This window comes from Apium graveolens, chromosome 4, assembly GCF_009905375.1.
Source record: "Apium graveolens cultivar Ventura chromosome 4, ASM990537v1, whole genome shotgun sequence".
Lineage (NCBI taxonomy): Eukaryota > Viridiplantae > Streptophyta > Magnoliopsida > Apiales > Apiaceae > Apium > Apium graveolens.
This window is the reverse complement of record NC_133650.1, coordinates 281,834,971-281,851,743: the sequence shown is the minus strand read 5'-3', so window position 1 is coordinate 281,851,743 and position 16,773 is coordinate 281,834,971. Positions and strand designations below refer to the sequence as shown.

Genomic DNA, 16,773 nt, shown 5'->3' with positions numbered 1-16,773 from the left:
AACACTGTCAATTACGAATCAATTCCACCACTTCAATGTTGACACTCGATGCACTGTCTGGTTCATAAGTGACTAACTTCCGTGATGTTTCTTCATGCCTTGACCTTGATACTCTTGATTTTCTTCAGACTAAATCCTTGTAATTAATTGATACCCTGACGAGATCTCTGTCACTTGATTAAATCCACAATCTTGATTTATATCACTGAGGCTTGATCAATTTCTTGAGCTTCTTCTAGTGAATTAAGTCATCAAGTCTGTAGATGAACAATGTTACTTAATCCTTTGACATATGTTACTCTGTGAGATTTCTCTGACGATAGATCCACTATTTACTTATTACATTCTTATTTGAGTTGAGTTAAATCCTCGAATAAACAAATAGGCTATTACATATGCCTTTCAACCGAGTTTCTTAAAAGGAGTTGTAAAACATCTGGTGTTTCCAAAGACCAAATCAGGCTTTCTGGTCCCTTATCCGTTGTGAAAATGAAGGAAGTCGATGAGAAAGAGAGAGATGAGGCACATTTAACTGTCCTGTTAAACAATTCTGAAGTATTTCCTTATATAATGTAAGTTTAGTTTACTTTCTTGTAAAACCCTATCTTTTCGGTAAGTATTCTCTTGAGTGAATATAATATATGTTTTTTCTCAGAAAGCATAAGGAGTATCTGGAAGGAAATTCATCGAGGAAAGAAAAAGAGTGTTCATTGGCTCATGGGAGAACATAATCGGCTGTTTATTGATTGGTTTGAAAGAAAAGTTGGTTTCTCTTATTCTGACTTTTATTGTGAGTTTTATTTCATATAATTAATAAGTGGCTTATATGTAGTTAATGACAATGTGTGTAGGTTAGGAGTGAACCTAAGGAAAACCGCGCCGCTGTTTCAGAAATGATAAGATGGTTGGCTGCCAAACCATCTTATTCTATTTTAACTTACAAAGGATATCTAGTTGACGGAGTTCGGTACCTCATAAAAGATCGTGATAAATCAAGGGTTGTTCAGAACAGCGGTGTTTTTAAAGTTTCTAAGACGATTCAAGTTTGTAGTACTAGGGATTTAAATCTGATCGAGAGTGAGATGACGTTTTATGGCATCTTTCTAGAAATATGGGAGTTGGACTACCATGCATTCAAAGCCCCTTTATTCTTGTGTAAATGAGCATCGAATGACAGAGGTATCAAAGTGGATGATCTTGGCTTCACATTTGTGGACTTTAGTCGACAAGGCCTAAAGAAGGATAAATATGTTTCCGTTGATCAAGTGAAGCAAGTGTTTAATGTTGAAGATCTGGTTGATGCTACTTGGTCCATCATATTAAAATCCATGACTCGAGACTATCACGATATCTACAATGAAGATGACCTAGGAGACACAATAATGGAGCATCAGCCATTCTGCTCTAATATCCCGGCATGTGATGTTGCTGATGATATGGAGCATAGGTGTTAGGATGAAAATAAGCGCTAATATTCACGCAAGTATACGTGATCACAAGTAATATAGAATTATTTCTAGTTCGTTCTAACAGAGACTGGTTTAGGTTAATTTTAATCAATGTACTTATGCAACAATGGTATGGTTATTATTCAATGCTAAGATGATTAACAAATTGAGATTATTTATAACTACGATTACCTAAGAGATTATACTAAGAACATTAACTAAGAGATTAAAAAGGATTATTTTACTATATGACACAAACAAGGGATTTAAACTTCATTACTACTTCATTCAATAGACTTTTATTCTTAACCTTAGCTTGCAATGGTGATGACATTAATCAGATAACATGAAACTAGTAAACTCCAACTTTTGTTGTACGAATACCCTACTACCAGACATCCACAAAATAGATAGAAGCTTAATAGACACCAATTATATTGAGACCCTATATATCTATAGAATTTGACAACATAACGATTTAATACACAAGTTATCTATCATGATTACATAGGAAAAGTAAGATGGTTAAAATTACCTACGAATCATGCATATCGAATACATGAACCTATGCTAGCATGGCAAGTTCTAAACCCCTAAATTCACTTTCACTTCATTAGAGATTAACACGCTATCTTATAAGTTCGGGATGCTCATAAGACGAATAAGCACAATTAATACTAGGATATCATACAATCACCAAACACTAAAGCATCGAAACAATTTACTAAAGAAATCGATAAGTAAATCCGCTAGAACCCCACGATAATGATTAGCACATAATCGGACTCATCATCAACGTGGGTTCCGATGAAAGCATGTTATAATAAACGTAGTTTTTATACTTAATAAATAATAAAAACAAGTACGTTACACAAGAGTATAGGTTCAACAAATAAGAAAACTAGCATCCAAGATTACAACTTTAAACAAAGAATCACAAGAATAAACTAGATCCTCTTCGCCTTGGTTGAATTGTGCTACACGGTCTTCTTATGCCTTCTCCTTAAGCTCTGGTACGTCTTGTTATGAAAAATGATCATAAGTTATCGATATATATGTTATAGAATCAACCAGGGCTTTAAACTCTCAGAATCCAAGTAGAAACAGAATTATGTCATCCCGACCTGGCGCGGCCCCGCGCTTCACTAGCGCGGGCGCGCAGCAAATCTGCATCTCGGCGCGGCCGTGCACTACTACAGCGCGGGCGCGCTGACCTTCTGGGAAAAATACTAATTATTATTTTCTTGCATGGTTTGAGCTGGCGATCTACAAACAAGCTCCCGAGACATCTTCCTAACACCAATTTAGCACCAAAACAATGCTAAATCTCCTTATTCTTTTATTTATGCCTGAAATACAAAATCACTACAAAAACACATCAAATATACAAATAACTTGAGTACAAAAACATCAATTCAAGCCTTTATAGGACATAATAAGTGGACATAAATGACATTTAACACACCCCAAACTTGAACTGATGCTTGTCCTCAAGCATAAATAGACTCAAAGAATAAGAAATAAAAATGCACGAATGCAAACTATATGAATGCAACCATCCCCTCAGATTAACTAAACCAACCAATGACCAACATCTCAACAAATGCAGTTATTCGCACAAAGATCAATCAAACCTCACAAATCAATTAACAAGCTAGAAACGTGCGTGTGTGCAAATGCTTACAGATATATAATCGCAACTAGATCAATAATCATGACTCATTACTCATCTGGGCAATGACAAGGTTATAAATAGATAGCTAAACTCAAAATGACTTATAACACTTCAATTTTTATATCGGAGTTATTATACATGGATTCATGCTTTTATTGCTATCACAAAAATAACACAAATATGCTTATTTGACCGTACAATGAGTGAGGCCCTCAAAAGACTTATACAATAATACCCATGTAGCGAGCGTTAGGTTAGTGGATCCCAGACTATACAAGACCTAGGTCACTAGGCACAAAGTCCCCTAAGAACTTAATAATTCGAGTACTAAAGAGCCCACTCGTGATAAATTATGCATAACACAATTTTTTTCTATATTTTTTTCTCTTTTTTTCTTTTTTTTCACAAATTTCTGAACCAGTGCGTTTCCTCCATCTCGTTCAACCCTAGACTACTCATATATAATGAGCCGGCTATTAGCCATTTGACACCTAGCCACAACAACTAGCAATGAAATCCAACTTTTCTCCAATATTTAAATATCCATGTTATTTTATCATTAAGAGAATATCCTGAATTCTAAATATAAACTTGTGATTAAACCTTGACAAACCAACAAAACAAGACCATGATCTAGCCCTCAAGCAACCTATAAGACTTAGTGAAATTACAATTGCCTCTAGCATGCAAATCAACTCGATAGGACTTAACATCACTAAACATGACATCACTATACTGGCATCAATATCACAAATTAATCGAAAAAGACAACTGAAGGGATCATGTTATAATACAAATGCATGAAACTATACGCAACAACTATAAAAATAAAAAAAAAACTACTATATGGCAAATATGCAACTATATGAACTAAACTAGCATGAATATGCAAACTATATGCGACTCACACATAACATATAATCCTTAACTACTACCCTCAAACTTAAAATATTCACTTTCCTTAGGTCATCACCCTCAACGGGTGGAGTGTTAGGAGTGTCTGGAAGTGGATACACAGAGTCCTTATCGAATACTGGCCACTGGATGTCAACTCCCGTGGCTCTGAATGCAGTCCCCGATGCCTGGGTAAGGTCTTGTGCAAAGCGACTATGGATGTCATGCATCGCATCCATCCTCCTCATCAAGCGCCTATACTGCGCTGAAATCATACCAGCACTGCCCTGTGCTTCCTCTTGCAGCTGCTGCTGCGATGGACTGGCCTCCTCACCCAACTGAGCTCTTCATGCTGCTCTCCTAGCCTGAGAAGAACCTCCAACATACGTCTGATCAGCTGGTCAGCCGCCCGGCAGATGATCATAAGAATAACCAAGCCCCTTAGGATCGGGCTTCCCACCATACCACTCCTGCATACTCAACAGCATCGAACTATCGATCGGGGCACTAGAGATCTGTAGTTGCTCGTGTGCGGGCCAATGAAGACCAACCGCCACACACAACTTCATCACAATAGATGCATAGGTTATAGAACCCGTAGTACTCCCTCGCAAGAATCTCAGAATACCCTGATGAATCACCATTCCGAGATCCACATGGTCTCCCTAAAGAATTCCCCACAATAATCGAGCACGCTTCACCGTAACATCATGCACGTGAGAAGATGGCATGATGTTGGCACAAATAAAGGAATTTCATGCACGTGTAAACCTGTTCATGCATGAAGCAGGGAAAGTGGTATACTCGTTCGTGCCCTTCTTGAACTTCAAGTGAGTCTCAGGCAGACACAGGGTAGCAACGATCAAATCCAAGCTAAAATCATCCCCCATCTTTTCATTCCAATTTTCCTATTCTGACCTCGTCTTGGGCTGCTCAATCACCCTCTGAATCACCTCAGCACCATAGTCCACCGTCATTCCCTTCATCACAGTGAAATCGTTGTTCTCCACCTTTGCATTCGCGTAGAACTCGCGAACCACACTCATAGGTATCGCAGCGGGTGCCTCACAAAAAGCTATCCACCCCAACTCCACAATCATCTCCAACAACTGACCATCCCTCCCCGATGGCAGAAAAACTCACTCCTTAGCTATAGGCTTCGAAAGCAGCCGCGTATACTCCGCCTCAGCCTCCGGAGTTAAAAACCTAGGCCTCACACCACCCACACTCGAAGAACCAGTGGTGCTGCTGCTAACTTGGGTTCGTTGTCTTTTGGGTGCCATTGAGATTTAATAAGAGAGAATAAGAGATGTGTGTATAAGAGAGATTTGTGTTTGAGAATTTGAGAAGTAATGGAGAAGTTTGTGTATAAGTGTATGTATATATAGGAATCTGGAGAGAATTAGTTATGGAAAAGAAGTGGGAATTGATTATGGGAATAATGGGGTGAAGTAAATTGATTTGGAGAGGGAAATATGGGATGTGGGAGAGTAAAATCCGGGCTTGAATTGATATTGTAATGAAGTCCCCGATTTTCTGTTTATTTTGCCGACTTTTTTTCTCGACTACAGGGACTCAGAGCGGCCGTCCCGCCTGGCAGCGCGGGCACGCCGTGCTTCTGGAATTCCAGCGCGGCCGCCTCGCATGCCAGCGCGGGCGCGCGCAGTTACTGACTTTTCAGCGTGGCCACCCCGCTTCTCAGTGCGGGCGCGCCGTGCTTCTGTAGTTGTACTTGAATTTTTTTATTTTTCTGATTTTTTTGTGTTTTTCTCCTTGTTTTCTTCTTCCTCTATCTACTATTGTACAACAAACTTGGGTTGCCTCCAAAGAATTGCTTGTTTTACGTCATTAGCTTGACGTAGAAACTCGAGATCAAGTAGACAATAAAATGGCACTAACCACCTCACGGTTTTCCGTATCTCCATAGTAATGCTTCAACCTCTGTCCATTCACATTGAATGCTTGGCCTGGATCATTCTCAAAAATCTTCACCGCTCCATGTGGAAACACAGTTTTAATAATAAACGGCCCTGACCACCTCGACTTCAAATTTCCAGGAAAAAGACGGAGACGAGAGTTGAATAATAGAACTTGTTGCCCCGACACAAATGATTTGAGCACTAGAACCCTATCGTGCCACCTCTTCACTTTCTCCTTATACATTTTATTGTTCTCATACACTTGAAGTCGAAACTCGTCGAGTTCATTCACTTGAAGCATTCTTTTCTTTCCAGCTGCATCCAAATCAAGGTTCAATTTTTTCAAAGGCCAATACACTTTATGCTCTAGCTCCACAGGCAAATGACATCCCTTACCATAAACCAACTGAAATGGTGACATGCCAAGCGAAGTCTTGTATGCTGTTCGATACGCCCAAACAGCTTCATCCAGCTTCAAAGACCAATCCGTCCTTGATGGACACACAACTTTCTCTAGAATTCGCTTGATCTCTCTATTAGACACCTCAGCTTGACCATTAGCCTGAAGATGGTAGGCTGTAGCAATGCGATGATTCACATTATACCTCTATATTATGGCAGTTAACTTGCGATTGCAGAAATGCGATCCCTCGTCACTGATTATGACTCTTGGAGTCCTAAACCATGTGAATATCTGCTTATGAAGAAAATTAAGCACTACCTTTAATTGCATCATTCGTCGGAAAAGCCTTGACTTCAACCCATTTCAAGACATAATCAACCTCCACCAAAATATACTAATTATTGCAAGACGAGACAAATGGCCCCATGAAGTTAATTCCCCAAACATCGAAGACTTCAACCTCGAGAAGCACGTTAAGAGGAATCTCATCCCTCTTAGACATATTACCCATATGCTGGCATCGATCACACTTCAAAACGAATTGATGTGCATCCTTAAATAATGTAGGCCAGAAAAATCATGCTCGAAGGATACGAGCTACTATTTTTTCTCCACCATAGTGACCTCCATAGGTAGTCGAATGGAAATCTCGCAAGACCCCCCCCCCCCCATTTCGCTATACGGAATACATCTCTTGATGATTTTGGTCAGCTCCTTGCCTAAACAAATATGGCTCATCCCACATGTACCACCTCACCTCATGAAGAAACTTATTCCTTTGAGCATAAGACAATTCTGGAGGCATGATATTACTCACAAGGTAGTTCACAATGTCTGCAAACCACGGTTCTTCTTCTTGCACCCCAAACAATTGCTCATCAGGAAAAGACTCATTTATCAATGTCTTGTCCTGTGAAGTTACACTTAGATCTTCTAAACGAGAGAGATGATCAGCGACTTGATTCTCAGTACCCTTTATGTCCTTGATCTCTAACTCAAATTCCTGAAGTAAAAGAACCCATCGAATCAATCTAGGCTTCGAGTCCTTCTTCGAGACGAGATAGCAAATAGCAGTGTGATCAGTGAAAACTGTCACCTTCATCCCAAGCAAATAAGATCGAAACTTCTCAAACCGTAGACAATGGCTAAGAGTTCTTTCTCAGTAGTAGTACTATTCAGTTGAGCACCATTGAGGGTCTTACTAGCATAGTAGATCACATGAAATATGTTATTCTTTCTCTGCCCAAGAACTGCTCCAACTGCATAGTCACTTGCATCACACATCATCTCAAAAGGTTCATCCCATTTAGGTGCAGTTATGATAGGTGTCGTGATCAAACTCTTTTTCAAGAACTCAAAAGCAGTTAGGCACTCGTCATCAAACTTGAATGGAACATCTTTCTCTAGAAGTTTGCACAAAGGTTTAGAAATTTTTTAGAAGTCATTGATGAAACGCCTATAGAAATCCGCATGACCAAGAAAGCTGCGGACTCCCTTAACAGAAATTGGTGGAGGAAGGTTTTCGATAACCCCCACCTTGGCTTTATCCACCTCAAGTCCTTTACTAGAGACCTTGTGCCCAATAATAATGCCCTATCGCACCATAAAATGACATTTCTCCCAGTTGAGAACCAGATTGGTCTCAACACACCTTTTAAGAACGGAGCCAAGATTTTACAAGCATTCGTCAAAAGAGTCACCAAACACAGAGAAATCGTCCATGAACACCTCCACATTTTGACCAATCATGTCAGAGAAGATAGCCATCATGCATCTCTGAAATGTGGCAGGCGCTCCACACAACCCAAAAGAAACTCTTCTGAAGCAAAAAGTTCCAAATAGATAAGTGAAGGTAGTCTTTTCCTAATCTTCTGGAGCAATGCAAATCTGATTATAACCCGAATAGCCATCCAGAAGACAGTAGTACTCATGCCCAGCCAATCTGTCAAGCATTTGATCAATAAAAGGAAGAGGGAAGTGATAATTCCTTGTGGCCTTATTCAGCTTTCTGTAATCCATGCAAACTTTCCACCCCGTGACTGTTCGCGTAGGAATGAGCTCATTCTTCTTATTAGCAACAACTGTGATACCTCATTTCTTCAGCACACACTGAACTAGACTCACCCAAGAACTGTCGGAAATGGGATAGATGATCCATGCATCTAGCCATTTGAGGATTTCTTTCTTCACAACTTCTTTCATGATCGGATTAAGCCTTCTCTGTTGCTCAACAGTAGGCTTACTACCTTCCTCTAGCAGAATTTTATGCATGCAATAAGAAGGGATGATTCCCTTAATATCTACTATAGTCCATCCAATTGCCGACTTGAACACTCTCAGAATTCTTAAGAGCTTTTCTTCATCACTACCTGAAAGGTCAGATGCAATAATAACAGGAAAAGTAGATGCATCACCTAAAAAGCATACCTTAACTGTTCAGGCAATGGTTTAAGTTTAAGTGTAGGAGGTTCCTCAATAGAAGGCTTTAGGATCTTTAGAGATTTGTTTAGCTCCTCCATTCCAAGAGATTCAAAAGGCATATCCAGCCTTCACTTCCAGGGAGAAGCATTCAGATACTGTAACTGTTCATCACCTTTATCATCTTCACTATCTGAATTCCCCAACAAGGCCTTCTCTAAGGCATCAGACATTAGCATTCAATCAAGTTCTGAAGTAACCACAGAATTGACCAACTCCACTTTTAAGAACTCCTCGCTTTCAGTCGGGAATTTCATGGCATGAGAAACATTGAACGTCACATCCTGATCCAGCACTCGCATAGTAATCTCACCCTTCTGCACAGCAATCAAGGTTCGGCTAATAGCCAAGAACGGTCTTCCAAGGTTATGGGAATCTTCGTATCCTCCTCGAAATCAAGAATTACAAAATCACCATGAAAGATGAGTTTATCAACCTTGACCAAGACATCCTCCACAATGCCTCGTGGATATGTAATAAAACGATCAACCAACTGTAAGGTCATATAAGTAGGCTTTGGATATAAGATTGATAAGGGCATCATATTGATGCTAGCTCCCAAATCACATAAGCATTTGTTAAATGACATTTTTCCAATGGTGCAAGGAATAGTGAAGCTTTCAGGATCTTTAAGCTTCGGAGGCAACTTCTGTTGCAGCACAGCACTGCATTCCTCCGTAGGAGCAACTGTCTCGAAGTCATCAAGCTTCACTTTTCGAGAGAGAATACCTTTCATAAACTTCACATAACTAGGCATTTGTTCAAGAGCTTCAGCGAAAGGTATGTTGATATGAAGTTTCTTGAACACCTCCAGAAACTTCTCAAACTGCATATCCAGCTTTTTCTTCTTCAACCTCTTAGGAAAAGGAGGTGGAGGATAGATCTGTTTCTCCCCGGTATTACCCTCAGGAGGAGTGTGTTCAACAGTAGTCTTCCTTGGTTCCACTTCTGCTTCCTTCTGCACTTCTTCTTCAGCCACAGCTTCTTCTTCTGAAACTTGTGAGTGTTCAGGATTTGCAACCTTCTCAGACCTCAATGTATTTGCCTTTACCTGCTCCTTAGTTTCCCTCTAACCTGGCACTTCAGTGTCACGAGCGAGTGTACCAGGTTGACGATTTAGCAAGGTATTGGCAATTTATCCAATTTAATTCTCCAAGGTCTTGATGGAAACCGCTTGGCTCTTGCACATGAGCCTCAACTCCTCCAATTCAGATTTTTCATTAGATTATTACATCTGGAGTTATTATCTTGGTGCATATTATGGTTTTTGAAAACCATGAGGGTTGTATTGCTTTGCTACATACTGCTGATAAGGCTGTTGGACCATATTCTGAGTATTGCTCCAGCTAAAGTTAGGATAATTACGGTTGTTGGGATTATAGGTGGCTAGAACAGGCTGCTGCGACCTCTGAAAGTTGCTCATCACGAACTGAGCTGATTCACTAGAAATAGCACATTGCTCTATCTCATGGGCACCAGCACAAAGCTCACAGACACTAGTGATCTGATTAACTCTATAATTAGCCAAATAATCCACATTCATCGTCAAAGCCTTAAGTTGAACAGTTATAGTAGCAGCTGTATCTAACTCCAGAATTCTTGCTACCTTGCCCTGAGGTAGTCTCTGAGTAGGATTCTGGTATTTATTAGCAGCCATCAGTTCAATCAATTCATAAGCTTCATCATAGCTTTTATCCCACAAGGCTCATCCTGATGTTGCATCAAGCATGTTTCTAGAAGTAGCACCCAATCCATTATAGAAGCAGTTAATGATCATCCAGTCAGGCATCCCATGATGAGGATATTTTCTAAGAATCTCTTTGTAGTGATCCCAAGCCTAACATAAAGATTCTCCAGATTGCTAAGCAAATTGAGTAAGTGTGTTTCTGATTGCAGCAGTCTTCGCCATAGGAAAGAATTTAATTAGGAACTTTTGAGCAAGATCCTCCCATTTAGTGATAGACCCTGGTGGTAGAAAATGTAACCAGCACTTAGCTTTATCCCGCAGAGAGAATGGGAAAAGCTTCAACTTAATAGAATCTTCAAAAACTCCAATTGAACTTGAAAGTGTCGCAGATCTCGATGAAATCTCTGATGTGCATGTTGGGGTCTTCTATCGGAGAACCCCCAAACTGAACTGAGTTATGTATCATATGAATCGTGCTCGACTTGATCTCAAAGGTGTTAGCCAAGATGGCTAGTCAGACAATGCTAGACTGAATATCATTAATCTTCGGTTGAGAGTAATCCATCAAAGCCTTTGTATTCGCTTCTGGTTCTCCCATTGTAATAAGAGCCTCTTCTTCAACTTTCTCCTCGACAAGAACTTCCTCGAAAACTTCCTTAGCTACTACAACTTCTTCCTCAGCTTGATTCAGTATTCTCTTACGAGACTGAGAATGCGTATGCATACACGCTCGCTAGAGTATCTGAAACACGACAAGGAAACAAGTAAGTAACAATGTTCGAGTTAATGAACTTTAACGACCACTGATGACAAACACATAAACTAAAAATTAACACCGAGTCCCCGACAACGGCGCCAAAAACTTGTTAGGACAAAAACACGCGCTAATATTCACGCAAGTATACACAATCGCAAGTAATATAGAATTATTTCTAGTTCGTTCCCACAGAAACTGGTTTAGGTTAATATTAATCAATGTACTTATGCAACAATGGTATGGTTATAATTCAATGCTAAGACGATTAACAAATTGAGATTGTTTATAACTACGATTAACTAAGAGATTATACTAAGAAAATTAACTAAGAGATTAAAAAGGATTGTTTTACTATATGACACAATCATGGGATTCTAACTTCACTACTACTTCATTCAATAGCCTTCTTGTTCTTAACCTTAGCATGAAATGGTGATGACACTAATCAGATAACACGAAACTAGTAAATGCCAACTTTCGTTGTACGAATACCCTACTACCAGACATCCACAAAATAGATAAAAGCTGAATAGACAACAATTATATTGAGACCCTATATGTCTATAGAATTTGACAACATAACGGTTTAATGCACAAGTTATCTATCACGATTACATAGGGAAAGTAAGATGGTTAAAATTACCTACGAATTATGCATATCAAATACATGAACCTATGCTAGCATGGAAAGTTCTAAACCCCTAAATTCACTTTCGCTTCATTAGAGATTAACACCCTATCTTACAAGTTCGCGACGCTCATAAGACGAATAAGCACAACCAATACTAGGATATCATACAATCACCACACACTAAGGCATCGAAACAATTTAACTAAAGAAATTCATAAGTAAATCCGCTAGAACCCCACGATAACGATTAGCCCATAATCGGACTCATCATCAACGTGGGTTCCGATGAAAGCATGGTATAATAAATGTAGTCTTTATACTGAATAAATAATAAAACCAAGTACGTTACACAAGAGTATAGGTTCAACAAATAAGAAAACTATCATCCAAGATTACAACTTAAAACAAAGAATCACAAGAATAAACTATCCTCTTTGCCTTGGTTGAATTGTGATATTCGGTCTTCTTACGCCTTCTCCTTAAGCTCTGGTATGTCTTGTTATGAAAAATGATCATAAGTTATCAATATATATGTTGTAGAATCAACCAGGGCTTCAGACTCTCAGAATCCAAGTAGAAACAGAATTATGTCATCCCGACCTAGCGCGGTCGTGCGCTTCACCAGTGCGGGCGCGCTGCAAATCTGCATCTCGGCGCTGTCGCGCGCTACTATAGCGCGGGCGCGCTGACCTTCTGGAAAAAATACTAATTTTTGCATGGTTTGAGCTAGCGATCTATGAGCAAACTCCCGAGACATCTTCCTAACACCAATTTAGCACCAAAACAATACTAAATCTCCTAATTCTTTTATTTATGCCTGAAATGCAAAAATACTACAAAAACACACCAAATACACAAATAACTTGAGTACAAAAACATCAATTCAAGCCTTTATAGGATATAATAAGTGGACATAAATGCCACTTAATAATAGGGTTAGAGAAAATATTGAGGGAATTTGGGTTAAAAACTGAACAATATATTTATATATTGTAAAACTATGTACTATGTTGTCTGTATTTTCTTTTTTGTCTAGAGTTAACACTCTCTCCGTGGAATGTATTACATGTGAGCATTTCATTTAATGTTACCATTTTATATGAATGCACTTTTACTTTACATGTTTCTCTTAATGCTCATATATATCAATTGCTTTTGGATGTTTATCGTTTCATTTAATTATTCATGTTCTATCAGTTGCATATATTTGTACTAATATTTTGCTGCACTTTATAGATTAAAGGATTGAAATGGCAGCTAAGAAGCAGAAAAAGTCCAAGAAAAGTAGTGAATCTAAAATAGCCGAGGAAGACAATGAGTTGCCTCTACAGATCAAAGCAGCAGAACAATGTGATCAGTCTGAAGGACCAAAAGAAACACCAAATGAAGAAGCTGACTATATACCAGCAGCTAAGAAACAGAAAAAGCCGAAGAGAAGTAGGGAATCTAGAACAGCAGAAGATGTCAGTGATCAGTCTGAAGGACCAAAAGAAACACCAAAATGAAACAGAAACTAAACCAGCAACCAGTACTGAAACTGATCAAGAAAGCTCAGGGAAAGAAAATTAAAGTCAGATGCAATATGTATAGAGAGCCTAAATGAGATACTAGACTTAACTTTCAATCCTATATTGGGATGCTAGCTAGAACTATGATTCCAATCAATATTGCAAGATGGCCTAAGGTGGATCGGGAATTAAAAGCCAACTTATGGTCTGATGTTGAGGTAAAAATTGTACATGTTCTTAGGATAACGTATAATTGTTGTTACATTTGTTTTTAGATGTTGTTACATCTGTTTTTAATTGTTTTCAGAGTACATTCAAAATTCCTCCCGGATGTGAAGCTTTGGTGCTAAAGTCGGCAGGAGTGAAGTAGAGGCAATTCAAAATTATGTTGACTTCCAACTATGTCATGCCGTTTGTTGGACAGAAGAAAAATCTTAGGAAACCTCCAAAGAAATATTCCTATGTGAGCAAGGTTGCTTGGAAAAAATTTGTTGCAGATAGGACTTCGAAGAAGTGGGAGGTATAAAAAATTTATAAATATTATTTTTAATAGGACTTCAAAAAATATTATGTTTAGTAGATAACTTAAATAGTGTATAATTTAGATAAAAGACTTTGAAGTACTAGTTGTCAATTATAAAACTACAATAAAATTAAAAACATTATTATTAATTTAGTGATCTGAATTTAGCATATGACATATTAATAAATTTAAGCACATCAAACATAGTTAATTAGTTATAAATTTATAAAGATTATAAATTTATAAATTTATAAATATTATAAATTTGTAAAAAATGCCACTAGTTTTTATTTAATTATCTTGAGATGCAAGTGAAAATATTGTTTTGCTACAGCCATTGCATAAGGATCAGAGCGAGCGGGTGAAAAAGCGGAAATATCCATATCGCATGTCGAGGAAAGGGTATATCGGTTTACAAGAAAAGGAAGTAAGAAACTATTAATGCTGTTGCATTTTTTGTTTATTTTTCATGGATTTTAAATATTTCTATATTTTAAACAGATAAAAGCAGGGAGGTTGCAGCCTGGGGAGAAGAAAGATAGGGCGATTTTTTGGCAGAAGGGTCGTAAGAAAAAAGATGGGACATATGACGAAGAAGTGGAAGAAATAAATGCAAAAATTGTAAGTAAAATAATTTAGTAGAATTTACAAGAAGGGAAACAAGTAATTTTACTTTTTGTTTTCTTATTTTGTGTTGACAGGATGCCTTGCTGGAGAAGAAGGAAAATGGAGAATTTCAACCAATGGGTGTTGTAGATGTATTGAGCATGGCCCTGAAAACTCCAGAGCATTCAGGACGGGTTCGAGGTGTTGGAGGGTTCGTCACCCCAACATTGTTATTCAATTTGCCTAAGGAGAAACGAACAAGAATTACAAAGGCTTAGTTGATGGACCGTGATCGACATAGGGATGATGAGATGGAGAGATTAAAGAAGGAATTCACGGCACAGATTGAAGCTCTAAAGGATCAATTTTCTCCAATTTTATCTGAGAAAGCAGCATCATGTCATGAAATCCTTGATGAAGGTGTAAAACCAATTGTTGTGAAGGAATTGTTGGTGGCTAAAGATGACAATGAATGCATTGCTTTTGACCAAGATCCATCTGACCCAAAGGTAAGAAGCATATAGTATTAATATGTGATAGTGCACACAATACATGCTTGCAGAAATTATTTATTTTATGTCTTCCCTTATAAATGTAGGGTGCAAAAAAATGTGAACTGGCTGTGGATAATATTGAGAACAAGGTTGCATTTGGCATGGTTTTAGAAGACTCGGATGTGAACAAATCAATATATGGAGTGCCTATGCCAGCTGGATGTGTTCGTGTTTTGGTGGACGGCAGCATCCAAGAAGAAGCCTTGGTTCCCGTACTCGTACGTGGTAAAATAGAGACGGTCCGCCAAGCTGTTGGCTCACATTTAGCATGGCCTCAGTACATGGTAATCTTCCCGACTGTAATTAAAAAGGTATGTTGACGCCAATAATTTCTCATATTATGTTCAGAAAAGGGGTTTCTATATTTATTAAATGATTGATTAATTAATTTCAGAAAAAGGTTAAGGAAATACCTTTGTCAAAAGCAAAAAGTGAATTGTTATGCCTGCAAGAAGAATTTGACAGGGCAAAGACATATAAGAACGTGCCGAGTTGCTTCAGTTTGTTATACAAACATGCGAAAATATTCATGAAAGCTACTGGGGCCTCTTTACCGATTACGTGCAATGCATAGGTCTTTGGAGTAGAGAAAATAATATTTGTTTTGCATGAAAATATAATTTCCTTGTTAGAGTATGACATGATCGGACAATCTACAATAGCGGAATACATGGCGTAAGCATAGTTTTATTTTGATTCTTTTTATTCTGCACAAATGCATACTCTGATGAACCCATTTTTTTAGCTACTTGCATACTATGGTCATTATGAATGATGATTTAGATCTGTTTGCCTTCTGCGATCCTGGAGTTATATTTTCCCTCAACAAAGGTTTTCAATCTTACATTGTCAATCGGTTGCAAGAGGGGAATGTTGATCGGGTATTCTTCCTGCCACATAACGAGAAGTAAATTTTTACTTTGTTACCATCAATTTTTAGGTAATTTTTCCCGCACATTCTAGCTTTATTATATTTATTTTAAAAAACAGTCAACATTGGATTTTAATCATAATATGGGAGGGTGACATCTATATCTGCAATCTTTTGTCTCAACCGCATCATTCTCCTAAGTTGGAAAAAGCATTGTCAAGGTAATTTCTACATGTACATGTTTCAGTTTTGATATATATGCTTCTAGATTATTTTTAGGTATTTTTTTGACATTGTATCATTCTATCACGTAGCGCAATAAAATCTTTTAATGTCAAAACTGGAAGGTGAAATAAGCTTGCAAAAATAAAGAATCTTGTTGTAAGTTTTGCATTTAGTCTGTTTCTCCAAATTGGCAAAGTCCCCTTTTTTTTGCTTCTGACTTTGATTTTTGTTGTTTTGTAAAGGGATCGCGCCAAACAGACTGGTGTTCATGAATGCGGCTACGTCGTCCTGCGCTATATGAAAGAAATCATTTCAGACAGAGAAATGACATTTAGAACCAAGGTATATCTAATTCACGTGTTAACTATTAAAATAAACAGTTCTAGATAATTCGTGTGCTAATTCCTTGTCACGTTAATTAAAAATTAGTGGGCACCCAAGACCCGTTTGTCTTATACGACGAACGAGCTTGACGAGGTACAAATGGAGGCTGCAGAATATATCCAGGAGTTGATATGAAGTTTTTAAAGACTGACTTGATTTTTGCAAACTAGTAAAATGGAACAAAATGCTTTTGCAAACTTTAGTGGTCGC

At 38.1% G+C, this 16,773-nt stretch overlaps 1 long non-coding RNA gene, 1 other non-coding gene and 1 pseudogene across 2 annotated transcripts; all 3 read left to right on the top strand.

Annotated features, from left to right (window-relative positions):
• The window catches only part of LOC141719727 (UDP-arabinose 4-epimerase 1-like), a 60,845-nt pseudogene that overhangs the window by 42,722 nt on the left and 1,350 nt on the right, over window positions 1–16,773 (top strand).
• LOC141722404 (small nucleolar RNA R71) lies at window positions 10,605–10,711 on the top strand. Its single transcript, XR_012575424.1, has one exon. It is a non-coding gene; the product is annotated as a small nucleolar RNA R71 (small nucleolar RNA).
• Window positions 15,835–16,522, top strand: LOC141717576 (uncharacterized). The gene is made up of 3 exons (XR_012573697.1): window positions 15,835–16,175; window positions 16,269–16,335; window positions 16,422–16,522. It is a non-coding gene; the product is annotated as an uncharacterized LOC141717576 (long non-coding RNA).